General features: G+C 41.0%; 1 protein-coding gene across 1 annotated transcript in view; it reads right to left on the bottom strand.

Moving 5' to 3' along the window:
- Window positions 1–3,676, bottom strand: part of LOC124277595 (ecdysone receptor-like) — a 109,514-nt gene extending 105,838 nt beyond the window's left edge. The window contains exon 1 of the mRNA XM_046713316.1: window positions 3,574–3,676. The gene's annotated coding sequence lies outside the window, so the exon portion shown is untranslated. The remainder of the gene's footprint in view (window positions 1–3,573) is intronic.
- Window positions 3,677–14,275: the final 10,599 nt, after the last annotated feature.

Here is a 14,275-nt window from a genome sequence, read left to right as displayed (position 1 = left end):
AATCTACTATACATGATATCCATGTACTTCATGGTAAATATGCAGAAATGCATGTAGTTTAAATTCAGGTAACACATACTGCATCCTAATGATCCTGACAGCCAAAACAAGATACCAGAGGTACACGAGATGTGTAATATTTTACATGAAATTAATTATGCAGCATTTTCCACCGTTCACTGCATGGTATTTGTACTGTAGGTGCGCATATCGGAACCATTCAACTATTACACTTGAAATTTAGATTTTCGAATAAGTATGTCATTTTCGCACCTGAAGTTTGTTTAGCATGACATGTCAGAGAAAATCTCATACTATCATTTCAGCAATCGATATGATGACTTAAAAATTGAGTCTCCTCTGTGTAATGGTTGCATGCTAAATGTACTAAAAATGATGAATAATTTACCACTGTGTTGTTTGGCAGATAAAAAGACTGACTGACTGAGTTTGGTTTTACGCCGATTTTAGCAATATTCCAGCAACATCACGTCGGGGGACACCAGAAATGGGCTTCACACAATGTACCCATGTGGGGATTCGAATCCGGGTCTTCGGCGTGACGAGATAAGAAAGGAGATATCGGAGATGTGGTTACTGAAAACATTCCACTGTCAAACTTGTAATCTAGGTAATTTCAGTCACGAAATTTTCAATCAAATGTTCGATTTTGTGTTAACATCTGTATGTTTACGACATTTTTCTAAACAATTTGTATTTTTTCTATCAACAATAATCATGCAAAATGTTGATCCATTAAACCCTTGCTTAATGTTGCCTCAATGTAACTCAACCTCGTCACTTACGCTGACGGAAAATCCTGAAGGCTGGGATTAGAAGCGTACAAGAAATTCTGAAGGGTGAAGGTTAGAGAACACTAGGCAGCAAATAATATTACGTATATTATCATGAATTATTATGACTTAAGTCCAACCATGTTGTATCTAAGAATAAATTGTCTGACATGCTATTATGTAGTAACCTTGGAATTAAGGACAGCCATATTTTTCAATAAGACTGTTAAAGTAATATTGGGGGTCCCCAAACCCATCCTTTTCCTAACAAAACTAAAAAGCCTACCCTCCTTGTTACTTTTGGATAAAACAATCCTTCTCACACTGTGAAAATGAGGTTCTTCATATTATCTTTGTTTTTTTATCACAACAGATTCCCCAAATATATTTTCCTATTCATAAACATTGTTGAAAAGGAAAATCAGACATACTCCCAAATGGAATCCAAATACAAAACAAAATACATCACAAGTAGAACATTCTTCCTTTTATGCCATATTCTACTGAACATACTGAATCTGACTTGAAGAAAACTTGACTTGTTTTTTTCATTACAATGCTACTCTTATTCAGTGGTTGAATTACCATTGGCAAATCACTGTTAACACATTTCATGTTGTCTTGATTTTGGGATAGGATAGACAGAAGCACAACCATATAATTCTCCTACAGCCCAACCCTTACCGTGATACATTAGTCCTAAATAAAGCAAGCTATTCCACAGGGTTATAGGAAATCCCATCTCATTGGGGCTCTTTTTAAATTCAATTATACAATAAACTATGGTTATAATGAACTCAGAGGACCAATAAGTTTATTCTGTCATATGCATTTTCCACTAAAATATACAGGTAATTGAGGAGCAAAAAAATGTTTGTTAGATCCATCAGTTCATTATTAACATGTTGTATGTTTCTATCACAATTACACATTTAATATTTTATATAATGTATCTTTAGCATCAGATGTGACTGTACTGAGATCTAAGAAGTCATCAAAACTAACAGTGTGATATATATTCTTACAATCAAATGATTTCCAGAAAATTGGTAACTGTGAGATGGCCCTGACATATCCCTGTGATCCCCTCGGCTAAGCCACCTGTGTCCCAGTCAGTCCAACGAGGGTGGTACATGTCTCCTTACATCATGTAATAAGATGACCCAACTGTACTTTACAGTGGTGCAGAGGAAATTAACACTTATGCTGTAATCAAGCTAATTACATCTCAAATTAATATGGTCATAAATTTACTTGTGCATGTAAGTGTGTGTATGTAGATCTTCATGACACACCTGACATAATACAACCGTTCAGTATCTGAAATTAGACTTGACGTCATGGGAAGCGTGAAATTCTAAGAGCAAAATTAAATAATAGTGAGTACCTTGATGACAATTATACAACATTATAAGAAAACAAATATGCAACCCTCCTTATTCTTATGGGCTCACATGCAAATTAACATGTCAGACAATATAATAATAAAACAGAAATAAACAGAAATAAACAGATTTCTGTATAAACTACTGAGTCTGTTCAGTCGACATATTAGCATGTAGTCAAAACAATTAATCCACTGACAGTACCTACGGACTGAAAATAAGAAATCTCTACCAATTGTGTACATATGTAAGGATACCAGGACTATACAAACTGAATTTCGCTCCAAGTAACAGATCTATACTGTAGCAAACATCATGGTTGACGTCTTTGTTGTGTTTCAAATCACAACTTTAAGGACACCATGACCCTGTTTGTTGAGTAACCTCCCATTCAATGTGTAATACTGTATATGATTTGATTTTGAAAGATAAAACTGATATTCTGCAGTTGGAAGTGACATCACAGGGCCTTCTTACAAAATATGTTTGACAACTGCATCAGCAGAACTTTTCACCAGTTTTATGGATGACAGATCAGAAATCAGTACCACCACATTTTTTTCAGTAATGAGGTGAAAAGCAAGAAGCAGAGGTTTACAAACAGTAATGAAAAACACTTCAGAGTAAAACTGCTTCTACATACATAAGTAAAAATATTGTGATTTAGATATGTTATTTTCTATTGTTGTTATTTATCAGCTATTATGAAACTGTTAAAGGTTTGTACACTATCATAGTAGACTGGATTTGTAGCCTATGATTCCAACAGTTTACACACATTCTAGAAATGGAGACCTAAGAAAAAAATTGTATTTGAAAGAAAGGTACCGGTAAACTAACTTTACAACAATAGTGCTGTCGCACTTGTCAAAGACCCTACACTGTGGCAACACACTAAGAACAAACGCGATTGTAACAATGCTGGCAAGAGGATATAAAACAGGTATTATTTGCAAAATACATCAATAGCCTACAATATACGTGCACAGTACAACTCTTGTGTTACACTTACAAAATAAAACGATATGTTTTGTTCAAAATTGGCTATGGTAAGGTCATAGCTTTCTTGCATGTTTGAAACATGCTACAGTGTTTCCATGTTATCAGCGGAATCGTGCCAAGTAGGTCGTCTCGTCAAACACTATCTAGCTGTCTTGTTGAAAAAATGTCGACCCTGAACTATCATGTACACCGTCTGTGTCAAAACTACAAATCCAGCAGCTGTTGAGAATATTGCCTATACAAATTTCGGTCACTAACGTCGTGAAGTGAGTAACCAATTCTCACTCAGTCGTCAACCATATTTGAAGTGTCATCAAAAATCAAGGCATATTGTATAAATGTACTGCAGTTTTATATATCTCAAGACCATTGTGTAAAAGAATAATACATACCCGAATCGCAAAAGTTGAAATTTAAAGGTATATCCAGCTATAAAGTTGACCAGTTTGTTGATCACAACATTCCAGACTCCATTGCAGATGGCGCTGTTCGACCTTCACCCTGCCCGCTGGCTCACCTTAGTCACATGGTACCGCTAAGCTTCGCCAGTACCGTATTTACTGTGTGAAATATTACAGTAAACGACACGGGCTTTTTATACAAATGTTGTACTAAACAATTCTACTTCTCTTCAGGAGTTACTTACAGTGGTTACAGTTACACATTATTCATTCTATCATGAATAATACAGTCAGTTTAAATCAGTAAGATAATATAGACATATTCCATGTGTGCATCAGTTCATCATTGGCAACCGATTTTCTTGTAATTTTCCGGTAACCATTTGGGTATTTTAAACATTCATTTTTCAATCTATAATTTAAAACTAACTGAAGAGCATATTGAACTGTACACACAAATTGTCTGGACTGCTTATAGATGGGCATAATATGATAATTTCATTTTAATAACGGGCTATATAGTTGTCACTCGGAATGTCATGTATAAAGCAGCACATTGCTTACTTGGGTATTATTTGTAAGAAAACCTCAGCCAAAACCCATACATTACCATTATGTCATACATAAATTTATCCAAGAAACATATTCATCATATCATTCTTGAATGTACTTTTAATTATAGAACTAATTTTAATTATCATTGTTTATGCATCATTATGAAGCAAAGAAACTCGCCCACGAGGCGGGAGTATAGGTAAGCTTGGTCGTCAGTACTCGTACATTGAACATGTTAGCAGATAATATTCTTGATCGTAACAGTAAATTTAACAATACTATTTACGGTATGACAGAGTACCTGTGGCGGCCTCAGATTGTGACGTCATTACTGACCAGTACTGTTATTATCGCACAGTCGTGAGCTATTGTCGGTCAACAATACGTGCTCGGGTCACATGACGTAACTTTCGCTACCGTGACGTAATATTGCCCAATGGCGTTTAAGCGGTTGACCGTGTATTTTGTTCTTTGAAGGGGAAAGAATAATGAACCGACGCTGAATATTTGTTCTTGCCTCGACTCGTCGCCAGACACGAATGAGCTGTTGTAGCTGGTGATTGGGCCTGGGGGAACGCTGGTATCAGTAAGAGAGGGAGATACGATCTTTGTCTACTAGTATACAAGCAATGTAGGAATGCCACCGGCTATGTTGTTGTAGGGTATTTGCACACCGGACTGGGCCAGGGGGAGAAGCGGTGGTGGATGTGTGGGATTGGTAGCGCAAACAATATACACTTCTCAAGAAGTATACCTAACATCTATTGCAATCAATTATATCGATATATTTATAAACTACAACATACAATAAAGGTAAGAGCTTGTATATTTGTTCTTAACGCCGCACTCAACAATATTCCAGCTATATGGTGGTCATCTGTAAATAATCCAGTCTGGACCAGGCAGTCCAGTGATCAACAGCATGAGCATCGATCTACGCAATTGGGGTTGTTGTTGGAGGAGGTGTGTATGTGTATGTGATGATGATGATGATGATGATGATGATGATGATGTTATGGAGAAGCATGTACTATGTGAATGACCCCCCTAAAATTTATGTACAAAGTAAGTGAACAAAATCAATGACACCCCGCCCTGGTACATGTGAACAAAACTGATTGATGGCCCACACCTCCTCAGAAAAAATGGGTGACACCCCCCACCCCATCATCATCAGCAGCAGCAACAACATCATCATCATCATCACATATCACACACACACACGCACATACACACACACGCACACACTGAACCTTAAATTATGAACGGTCCCCAATACATTGGCAAGTTTTGTCCAAACGTGTGGAATCACTTTGGTTTCTGTTCCACTGATTTGACTGCCACCGAGCAGAATCACTCACTGCAATCGTTGGGGATAACTTGAACAAGGAGTGTCTGAGGGTGGATTGGCGCGAGTGGTATTTTACATCAAAATCGTGAACAATTATTTTTTTTTCTTCGAATCTGCAAACATATTTTTAAAACTAATGTGATTGTGACTGTTTGAAATATTAAACTTGTATCGGTCTATGGTCTCAAGTCACAATGAACAAGAGATCAATCTTGGCTTGAGTTCACAGATGAGTGAACATTCAAAGCCCATTTAGTGGGTTTCGTGCGAATTTCTACCTGTGTAAATAGAACTTGAAGTGCGTTTTCCGCTGCTTTAACCAACAAAACGATTACGTAACAGCGGGGGACAACATGACTGCTTGGGCTTCACGCAGCCTGACCGCGAACCACGCTAGACCTTAAGCGTTGTGCACTAGGGAACCTCGCCGCTCGAGATACAGTCAATGACTGAAAGGTGGTATGGCAAGCTGCGCTGGTGGCCACAGTCGCCGCCGACAGTACGTGGAGTAAGGTCACACTGGTTCTTCTCCTTCACCGACCGTCCCCAACAATCGACCCGACCATCTAGTTTTTTAATTGTATGTTCAATCCGGTTCCACTGTCAAAGACAGTCTGTCTACCTGACCTAAAAGAAAGAACAAAATATAGGAAGGGATTCAGGCTGAAGTCTAGAATAATTTGATTTTCTAGTTTTTCTTGCTTTTTTACTTGAGATATACATTCTTAAATAAGATCTTATTTCAGGGACTAAATGTCAGTCTATGTCAAAGATTATTTGGTAGCGTAGTAGAACTATTCCGCTGTAGTCGGGGCGAGTTGTAGCCGAGTGGTTGATACATCCGCTTGTCATGACGAAGACCCGGGTTCGATTCGCCACATGGTTATACTGTGTGAAGCCAATTTCTAGTGTCCCCACACGCATGCACGTCGTCATATGAGCGAAACATTGTCAAGCACGACGTTAAACCCAAATTCACCTCACCTTGAATTGGTGGTCTTATTGCAAAGACGATAACTCTCCTTTTGATATGATTTCTCGCTTCTGGCCTGGTTTCCAAATCAACTTGCGCTGCAACAACTTATGAGATGTAAAGTTAGAGCCAAGCTCGCCCATTACCGTTTGTCGCCATTATCGATATGTAGCCGGAAGTGTTTGATGATATTTGTAAATCATCGCCCGCCCTAGATTATATATACCGTTTGGCTCAAAAGCGGACCGATGAAATTTGAACACAGTTCCTATTTCTAACGAGGGAGGAGTGCAAAGAGAGGAACAGCCAGGTGTACGCGGAGCACGTGCACAAGTGTCGACAAAGCTATTGATTCATGTACCTGAGCTGTGCAGTATCCACCCTTTCTCGCACACCTGGCTGTCCCTTTCTCTGCACTCCTCCCTCGTACCAAATAGTGAACTGTGTAAATATTTTGATGATAGTTTGTTCAACAACTTTTATATTTTAGGACATAAATTCTCCAAAAATCTCACAGAGTTGGTCTGATGTTTTTATTATGATCAGCGTTTCATTGAGTATTATTATGTTTATCAGTTTTCGAGTTAGATCGCAATTCACCGGTCCACTTTTGAGCCAAACGGACTATAGGGACCGGTATAATTAATGCTGTACGAATTTACGTAGAATGCATTCAGAACCCTCTTGGAATCACCCCCAAATATGGGTCGAATGTTATAGAATTAAACCAGAATGCAGCCCGAATATTTCAAATGTCCTTCAAATGCACTTAGAATGTAACACGAATGTCCGAAATGCATCAAGAATGCTACCGGAATGTTCCACGATGGGGTATAATAACCTGTTGAATTTGGACTATCAGTGACTGCCCAACTCTCATAGAGTATTGACCAGCTGGACCATGTTGCGTTGCTCCAGATTGCTGTCCTCCAGAAAGCCCTGATTGAAAGAGATGTGGAGGAGACCAGGAGAAGAAACAGAAGAAGACCCAGGAGAAAACCCAGGGGATTCCAGACCAGACCATGGCTGACAGAGGAAAGGAGGACTGTATGGACATTACAAGACTGTTGGAGGAGCTCAGAGTTGAGGACACACAGTCATTCTTCAACTACCATAGGATGGAACCTGCCATGTTTGATGAGTTGGTGCAGAAAGTTGGACCAAGAATACAGAAGCAGGATACATACATGAGAAAGGCGCTACCTCCAGGCTTGAAGCTAGCCTTCGGTTCCTGGCTTCACATGATAGGTACCCCAGCATCATGTACAGTTTCCGTGTGGCAAGGAACACAATCAGCCTGATCATCTCAGAAGTATGTAAGGTCATTGTGGAGGAATACAAGGATGGGGTTATCATCTGCCCTACCACTCCAGAAGAATGGACACCCATTGAAGAGGTATTCAGAAATAGGTGGAATATTCCTCATGCCGTAGGAGTTTATAATTAGACAGCAAACATGTGGCCGTTAGGAAACCTGTCAAGAGCGGCTCATTGTACAACAACTACAAGGGCTTCTTCTCTGTGGTCCTCATGGCCCTTGTGGACGGAAATTACAAGTTCATGTGGGTGGACGTTTGTGCTTACGGAAGTTTGTCTGATGCTCAGATCTTCAACGAGTGCGAGCTCAAGGATTGCCTTGAAGACGGGAGCATGGGATTTCCTGATCCGTTCCCCTTACCCCAAGATGACGAGCGTATGCCATGCTTTATTCTTGGAGATGATGCCTTTGGAATAAGGGCCTTCTTGATGAAACCGTATAAGGTCATAGGACTCTCCAGAGAGACGAGAGAATCAACAACTACAGGATCAGCAGGGGCCGACGGGTAGTGCAAATTGCATTTGGAATCATGTCTCAGAGTTGGCAAATCCTCCTCACCCACATGCTTCCAAGGTCTTCCGCTGTGAAGGACATCACTCAATGCTGTGTCTGCTTGCACAACATGATGAGGAATCCTTATCCTAATCTCCACAATGGTATGGTGGATGAGGAAGATGAGCAGCACAACGTGGTGCCAGGAGGCTGGAGACAACTTGCACAGCTTGAAGATGTGAATGATATCTGAAGTTTCAAAGACAGGTGGCTACGTTTTTATGCGATTCGGCGGTGTTCTGATGACGTCAGGGCTCATTTGAAGAGCATTAGAGATTTTCTGACTGTATTGGAGGTGTATTCGATGTACATTCGTGCTGTATTCCAAGTGCAATCGAAACATAACGATACATTTGAAGAATATTCCACTTAAATTCCACAAGCAATCGAAATGCATTCGAGGCGCATTCGGGACATTCTTACGGGATTTGAAGTGGCTTGCCTTTTCGATTCTCCTTTGAATACGTTCAGAATACTTAGAATGCAGTTAGAATACACTTCAAATGTTGTTTGATATTTTTCCACTTCGAATGTACCTCGAAAGTTTTGAAAGTTACAAGGATTGACACGAATAGTTTGAGTGCATTCGGAATGGAGTAAGAAGTTTTAGAATGCAGTTCGAATTTCCAGCCAGGAATCTCCAGGAATTTTCATTCCGACGGCATTTCTGCTCATTCCGCCTCAAGTGTGAAAGGGGTATAACCCGAGAAAAAAAATGTGATTCATCTGCATAAAGAAACAGATCCTCAAGGAGGGGAGCAGAAAAAATATTGGTGCCCATGGGGATGCCCACTTCTTGTCTGATTGCTCTACCCCCAACATGTACATACAAGAATACGTCCAACATTTCACGTATGGTTTTCTCAAATTCAAATGACATTCTAACTCATTCTAGAGAGCAAGGGTACCCTGTTGCCTGTGATGGAAACATTCAGTTTGGAATTCCTGAATTAAACGGAACGTTATTGGCTTTAAATCAATGGGCATCCGCTGGAATTGTATCCATTGCATTTCTTTTTGAAACAACAATGCATATTGGTAGGAAGTGTTGTAACCCACCGTAACAGCAATTTATAAAACTGAAGTGCCCTCACGCCAAAATACTCTGGATTTGTCTAGTAACTCTGGATTTGTCTAGTAACTCTGGATTTACACACAAATGCAAACGTTATTGAGGCACAACAACACAACTCAAGTCTGTAAGTAGTTGTCTGAGATACAAATAGTTGATATGACACCAATCTGACAGTGACGAATTTAAAATCGGAAAAATGAAAACCTGGTTTAAACCCCTCCCTCATCCCCTCCTTCCCATCCCCTGACATACACTCATCCTGGAAATTCTCGATGTCGGATATCTTCATCTTCATTGTACACACAGATTTCTTTAATGGTGGTGGCGAAATATGTAGATGAACCATGAATGGCAGTGTCGAGAAGCTGAACCATGAGCGGTAATGTCGAGAAGGAGAACTATGAGTGGCAGTGTCGAGAAGGTGAACCATGAGCGGTAATGTCGAGAAGGTGAATTATGAGTCGCAGTGTCGAGAAGGTAAACCATGACCGGCAGTGTCGAGAAGGTGAACTATGAGCAGCAGTGTTGACAAGGTGAACTATGCGTGGCAGTGTCGAGAAGGTGAACAATGAGTGGCAGTGTCGAGAAGGTGAACCATGAGTGACAGTGCCGAGAAGGTGAACCATAACCGGCAGTGTTGACAAGGTGAACAATGAGTGGCAGTGTAGACAAGGTGAACCATGAGTGGCAGTGTAGACAAGGTGAACAATGAGTGGCAGTGTCGACAAGGTGAACTATGAGTGGCAGTGTCGAGAAGGTGAACTATGAGTGGCAGTGTCGAGAAGGTGAACTATCGGCAGTGTCGAGAAGGTGAACCATGAGTGGCAGTGTCGAGAAGGTGAACCATGAGTGGCAGTGTCGAGAAGGTGAACTATGAGTGGCAGTGTCGAGAAGGTGAACCATGAGCGGCAATGTCGAGAAGGTGAACTATGAGTGGCAGTGTCGAGAAGGTGAACCATGACCGGCAGTGTCAAGAAGGTGAACCATGAGTGGCAGTGTCGAGAAGGTGAACTATGAGTGGCAGTGTCGAGAAGGTGAACTATGAGTGGCAGTGTCGAGAAGGTGAACAATGAGTGGCTGTGTTGACAAGGTGAACTATGAGTGGCAGTGTTGACAAGGTGAACTATGAGTGGCAGTGTCGACAAGGTGAACCATGAGTGGCAGTGTCGACAAGGTGAACTATGAGCGGCAGTGTCGGCAAGGTGAACTATGAGTGGCAGTGTCGACAAGGTGAACTATGAGCGGCAGTGTCGAGAAGGTGAACTATGAGTGGCAGTGCCGAGAAGGTGAACCATGAGCGGTAATGTCGAGAAGGTTAACTATGAGTGGCAGTGTCGACAAGGTGAACTATGAGTGGCAGTGTCGCCAAGGTGAACCATAAGTGGCAGTATCTCGAAGGTGAACCGTGAGCAGCAGTGTCGAGAAGGTGAACTACAAGTGACAGTGTCAAGAAGGTGAACTATGAGTGGCAGTGTCGAGAAGGTGAACTATGAGTGGCAGTGTCGAGAAGGTTAACTACGAGTGGCAGTGTCGAGAAGGTGAAGCATGAGCAACAGTGTCGAGAACGTAAATTATGAGTGGTAATGTGAGAAGGTGAACCATGAGCAGCAGTGTCGAGAAGGTGAACTATGAGTGGCAGTGTCGAGAAGGTGAACCATGAGTGAGAGTGTCAAGAAGGTAAACCATGAGCGGCAGTGTCGAGAAGGTGAACTATGAGGGGCAGTGTCGAGAAGGTGAACCATGAGTGACGCTAAACCAAGGTGAATCAGATCGGATATATATCCAGTCATCCACAAATGACGAAAGTTACCCAACCCCATCAAGTAACCAACCCCATCTGGACGTCTCCCGATAGCATGCAGGCCGTGCTACCCTCGTGTCTTATGTCAGTATGGAGAGCTTCCAACATGAAGACCATGCCTTGTGTAAGCAACATTTCGGTGTGAGATACTAGGCTCGATTTACACATTTATCTGTGACGTCAATAGAAGGGGTCATTGTTCTCGATAACATCAAGCGGTCTCATTGATTGGAATGGCGGCCTCGATTGATTTAATATGGAATTTGTATCTCCAAGTATGTTGTCCCTCTTTACTGGCTCTACAATGGTACGGGTGTCGCTTTCACTCGGTTACTAGGGCAACTGTAGCATCGAAAAAAGTGTGTGTATGTGCGTGCCCGTGCGCGTGTGCGTGTGCGTGTACGTGTGTGATGTCAACGTCTGCAAGACGACAAAGATTTGATCAAAATGTCTTGAATGGCGCACTTCTATGACATTCTGTAATGTCTGGTCCAGACTCGATTATTTACAGACCACCGTCATATAACTATAATATTACTGGCTACAGACCGCCGTCATATAACTGTAACATTACTGGCTACAGACCGCCGTCATATAACTGTAACATTACTGGCTACAGACCACCGTCATATAACTGTAACATTACTGGCTACAGACCACCGTCATATAACTGTAATATTACTGGCTACAGACCGCCGTCATATAACTGTAATATTACTGGCTACAGACCGCCGTCATATAACTGTAACATTACTGGCTGCAGACCACCGTCATATAATTGTAACATTACTGGCTACAGACCACCGTCATATAACTGTAACATTACTGGCTACAGACCACCGTCATATAACTGTAACATTACTGGCTACAGACCACCGTCATATAACTATAACATTACTGGCTACAGACCACCGTCATATAACTGTAACATTACTGGCTACAGACCACCGTCATATAACTGTAACATTACTGGCTACAGACCGCCGTCATATAACTGTAACATTACTGGCTACAGCACCGACATATAGTCATATAACTGTCATATAACTTATTACTGGCTACAGACCACCGTCATATAACTATAATATTACTGGCTACAGACCGCCGTCATATAACTGTAACATTACTGGCTGCAGACCACCGTCATATAATTGTAACATTACTGGCTACAGACCGCCGTCATATAACTGTAACATTACTGTCTACAGACCACCGTCATATAACTATAATATTACTGGCTACAGACCACCGTCATATAACTGTAACATTACTGGCTGCAGACCACCGTCATATAATTGTAACATTACTGGCTACAGACCACCGTCATATAACTGTAACATTACTGGCTACAGACCACCGTCATATAACTATAATATTACTGGCTACAGACCACCGTCATATAACTATAACATTACTGGCTACAGACCACCGTCATATAACTGTAACATTACTGGCTACAGACCACCGTCATATAACTGTAACATTACTGGCTACAGACCACCGTCATATAACTATAACATTACTGGCTGCAGACCACCGTCATATAACTGTAATATTACTGGCTACAGACCACCGTCATATAACTATAATATTACTGGCTACAGACCACCGTCATATAACTATAACATTACTGGCTACAGACCACCGTCATAGCACTGTAACATTACTGGCTACAGACCACCGTCATATAACTGTAACATTACTGGCTACAGACCACCGTCATATAACTGTAACATTACTGGCTACAGACCACCGTCATATAACTGTAATATTACTGGCTACAGACCACCGTCATATAACTGTAACATTACTGGCTACAGACCACCGTCATATAACTATAACATTACTGGCTACAGACCACCGTCATATAACTGTAACATTACTGGCTACAGACCACCGTCATATAACTGTAACATTACTGGCTACAGACCACCGTCATATAACTGTAATATTACTGGCTACAGACCACCGTCATATAACTGTAATATTACTGGCTACAGACCACCGTCATATAACTATAACATTACTGGCTACAGACCACCGTCATATAACTATAACATTACTGGCTACAGACCACCGTCATATAACTGTAACATTACTGGCTACAGACCACCGTCATATAACTGTAACATTACTGGCTACAGACCACCGTCATATAACTGTAACATTACTGGCTACAGACCACCGTCATATAACTGTAATATTACTGGCTACAGACCACCGTCATATAACTATAATATTACTGGCTACAGACCACCGTCATATAACTATAACATTACTGGCTACAGACCACCGTCATATAACTGTAACATTACTGGCTACAGACCACCGTCATATAACTGTAACATTACTGGCTACAGACCACCGTCATATAACTGTAATATTACTGGCTACAGACCACCGTCATATAACTGTAATATTACTGGCTACAGACCACCGTCATATAACTGTAACATTACTGGCTACAGACCACCGTCATATAACTATAACATTACTGGCTACAGACCACCGTCATATAACTGTAACATTACTGGCTACAGACCACAGTCATATAACTGTAACATTACTGGCTACAGACCACCGTCATATAACTGTAATATTACTGGCTACAGACCACCGTCATATAACTGTAATATTACTGGCTACAGACCACCGTCATATAACTGTAACATTACTGGCTACAGACCACCGTCATATAACTGTAACATTACTGGCTACAGACCACAGTCATATAACTGTAACATTACTGGCTACAGACCACCGTCATATAACTATAACATTACATTACTGGCTACAGACCACCGTCATATAACTGTAACATTACTGGCTACAGACCACCGTCATATAACTGTAACATTACTGGCTACAGACCACCGTCATATAACTGTAACATTACTGGCTACAGACCACCGTCATATAACTGTAACATTACTGGCTACAGACCACCGTCATATAACTGTAACATTACTGGCTACAGACCACCGTCATATAACTGTAACATTACTGTCTACAGGCCACCGTCATATAACTGTAACATTACTGGCTACAGACCACCGTCATATAACTGT

This window comes from Haliotis rubra, unplaced genomic scaffold (assembly GCF_003918875.1).
Source record: "Haliotis rubra isolate DU_JTF1 unplaced genomic scaffold, ASM391887v1 Scf224, whole genome shotgun sequence".
In the NCBI taxonomy this organism is placed as follows: Eukaryota; Metazoa; Mollusca; class Gastropoda; order Lepetellida; family Haliotidae; genus Haliotis; species Haliotis rubra.
The sequence above is the reverse complement of the archived record's forward strand: the minus strand, read 5'-3'. Positions and strand labels throughout refer to the sequence as shown.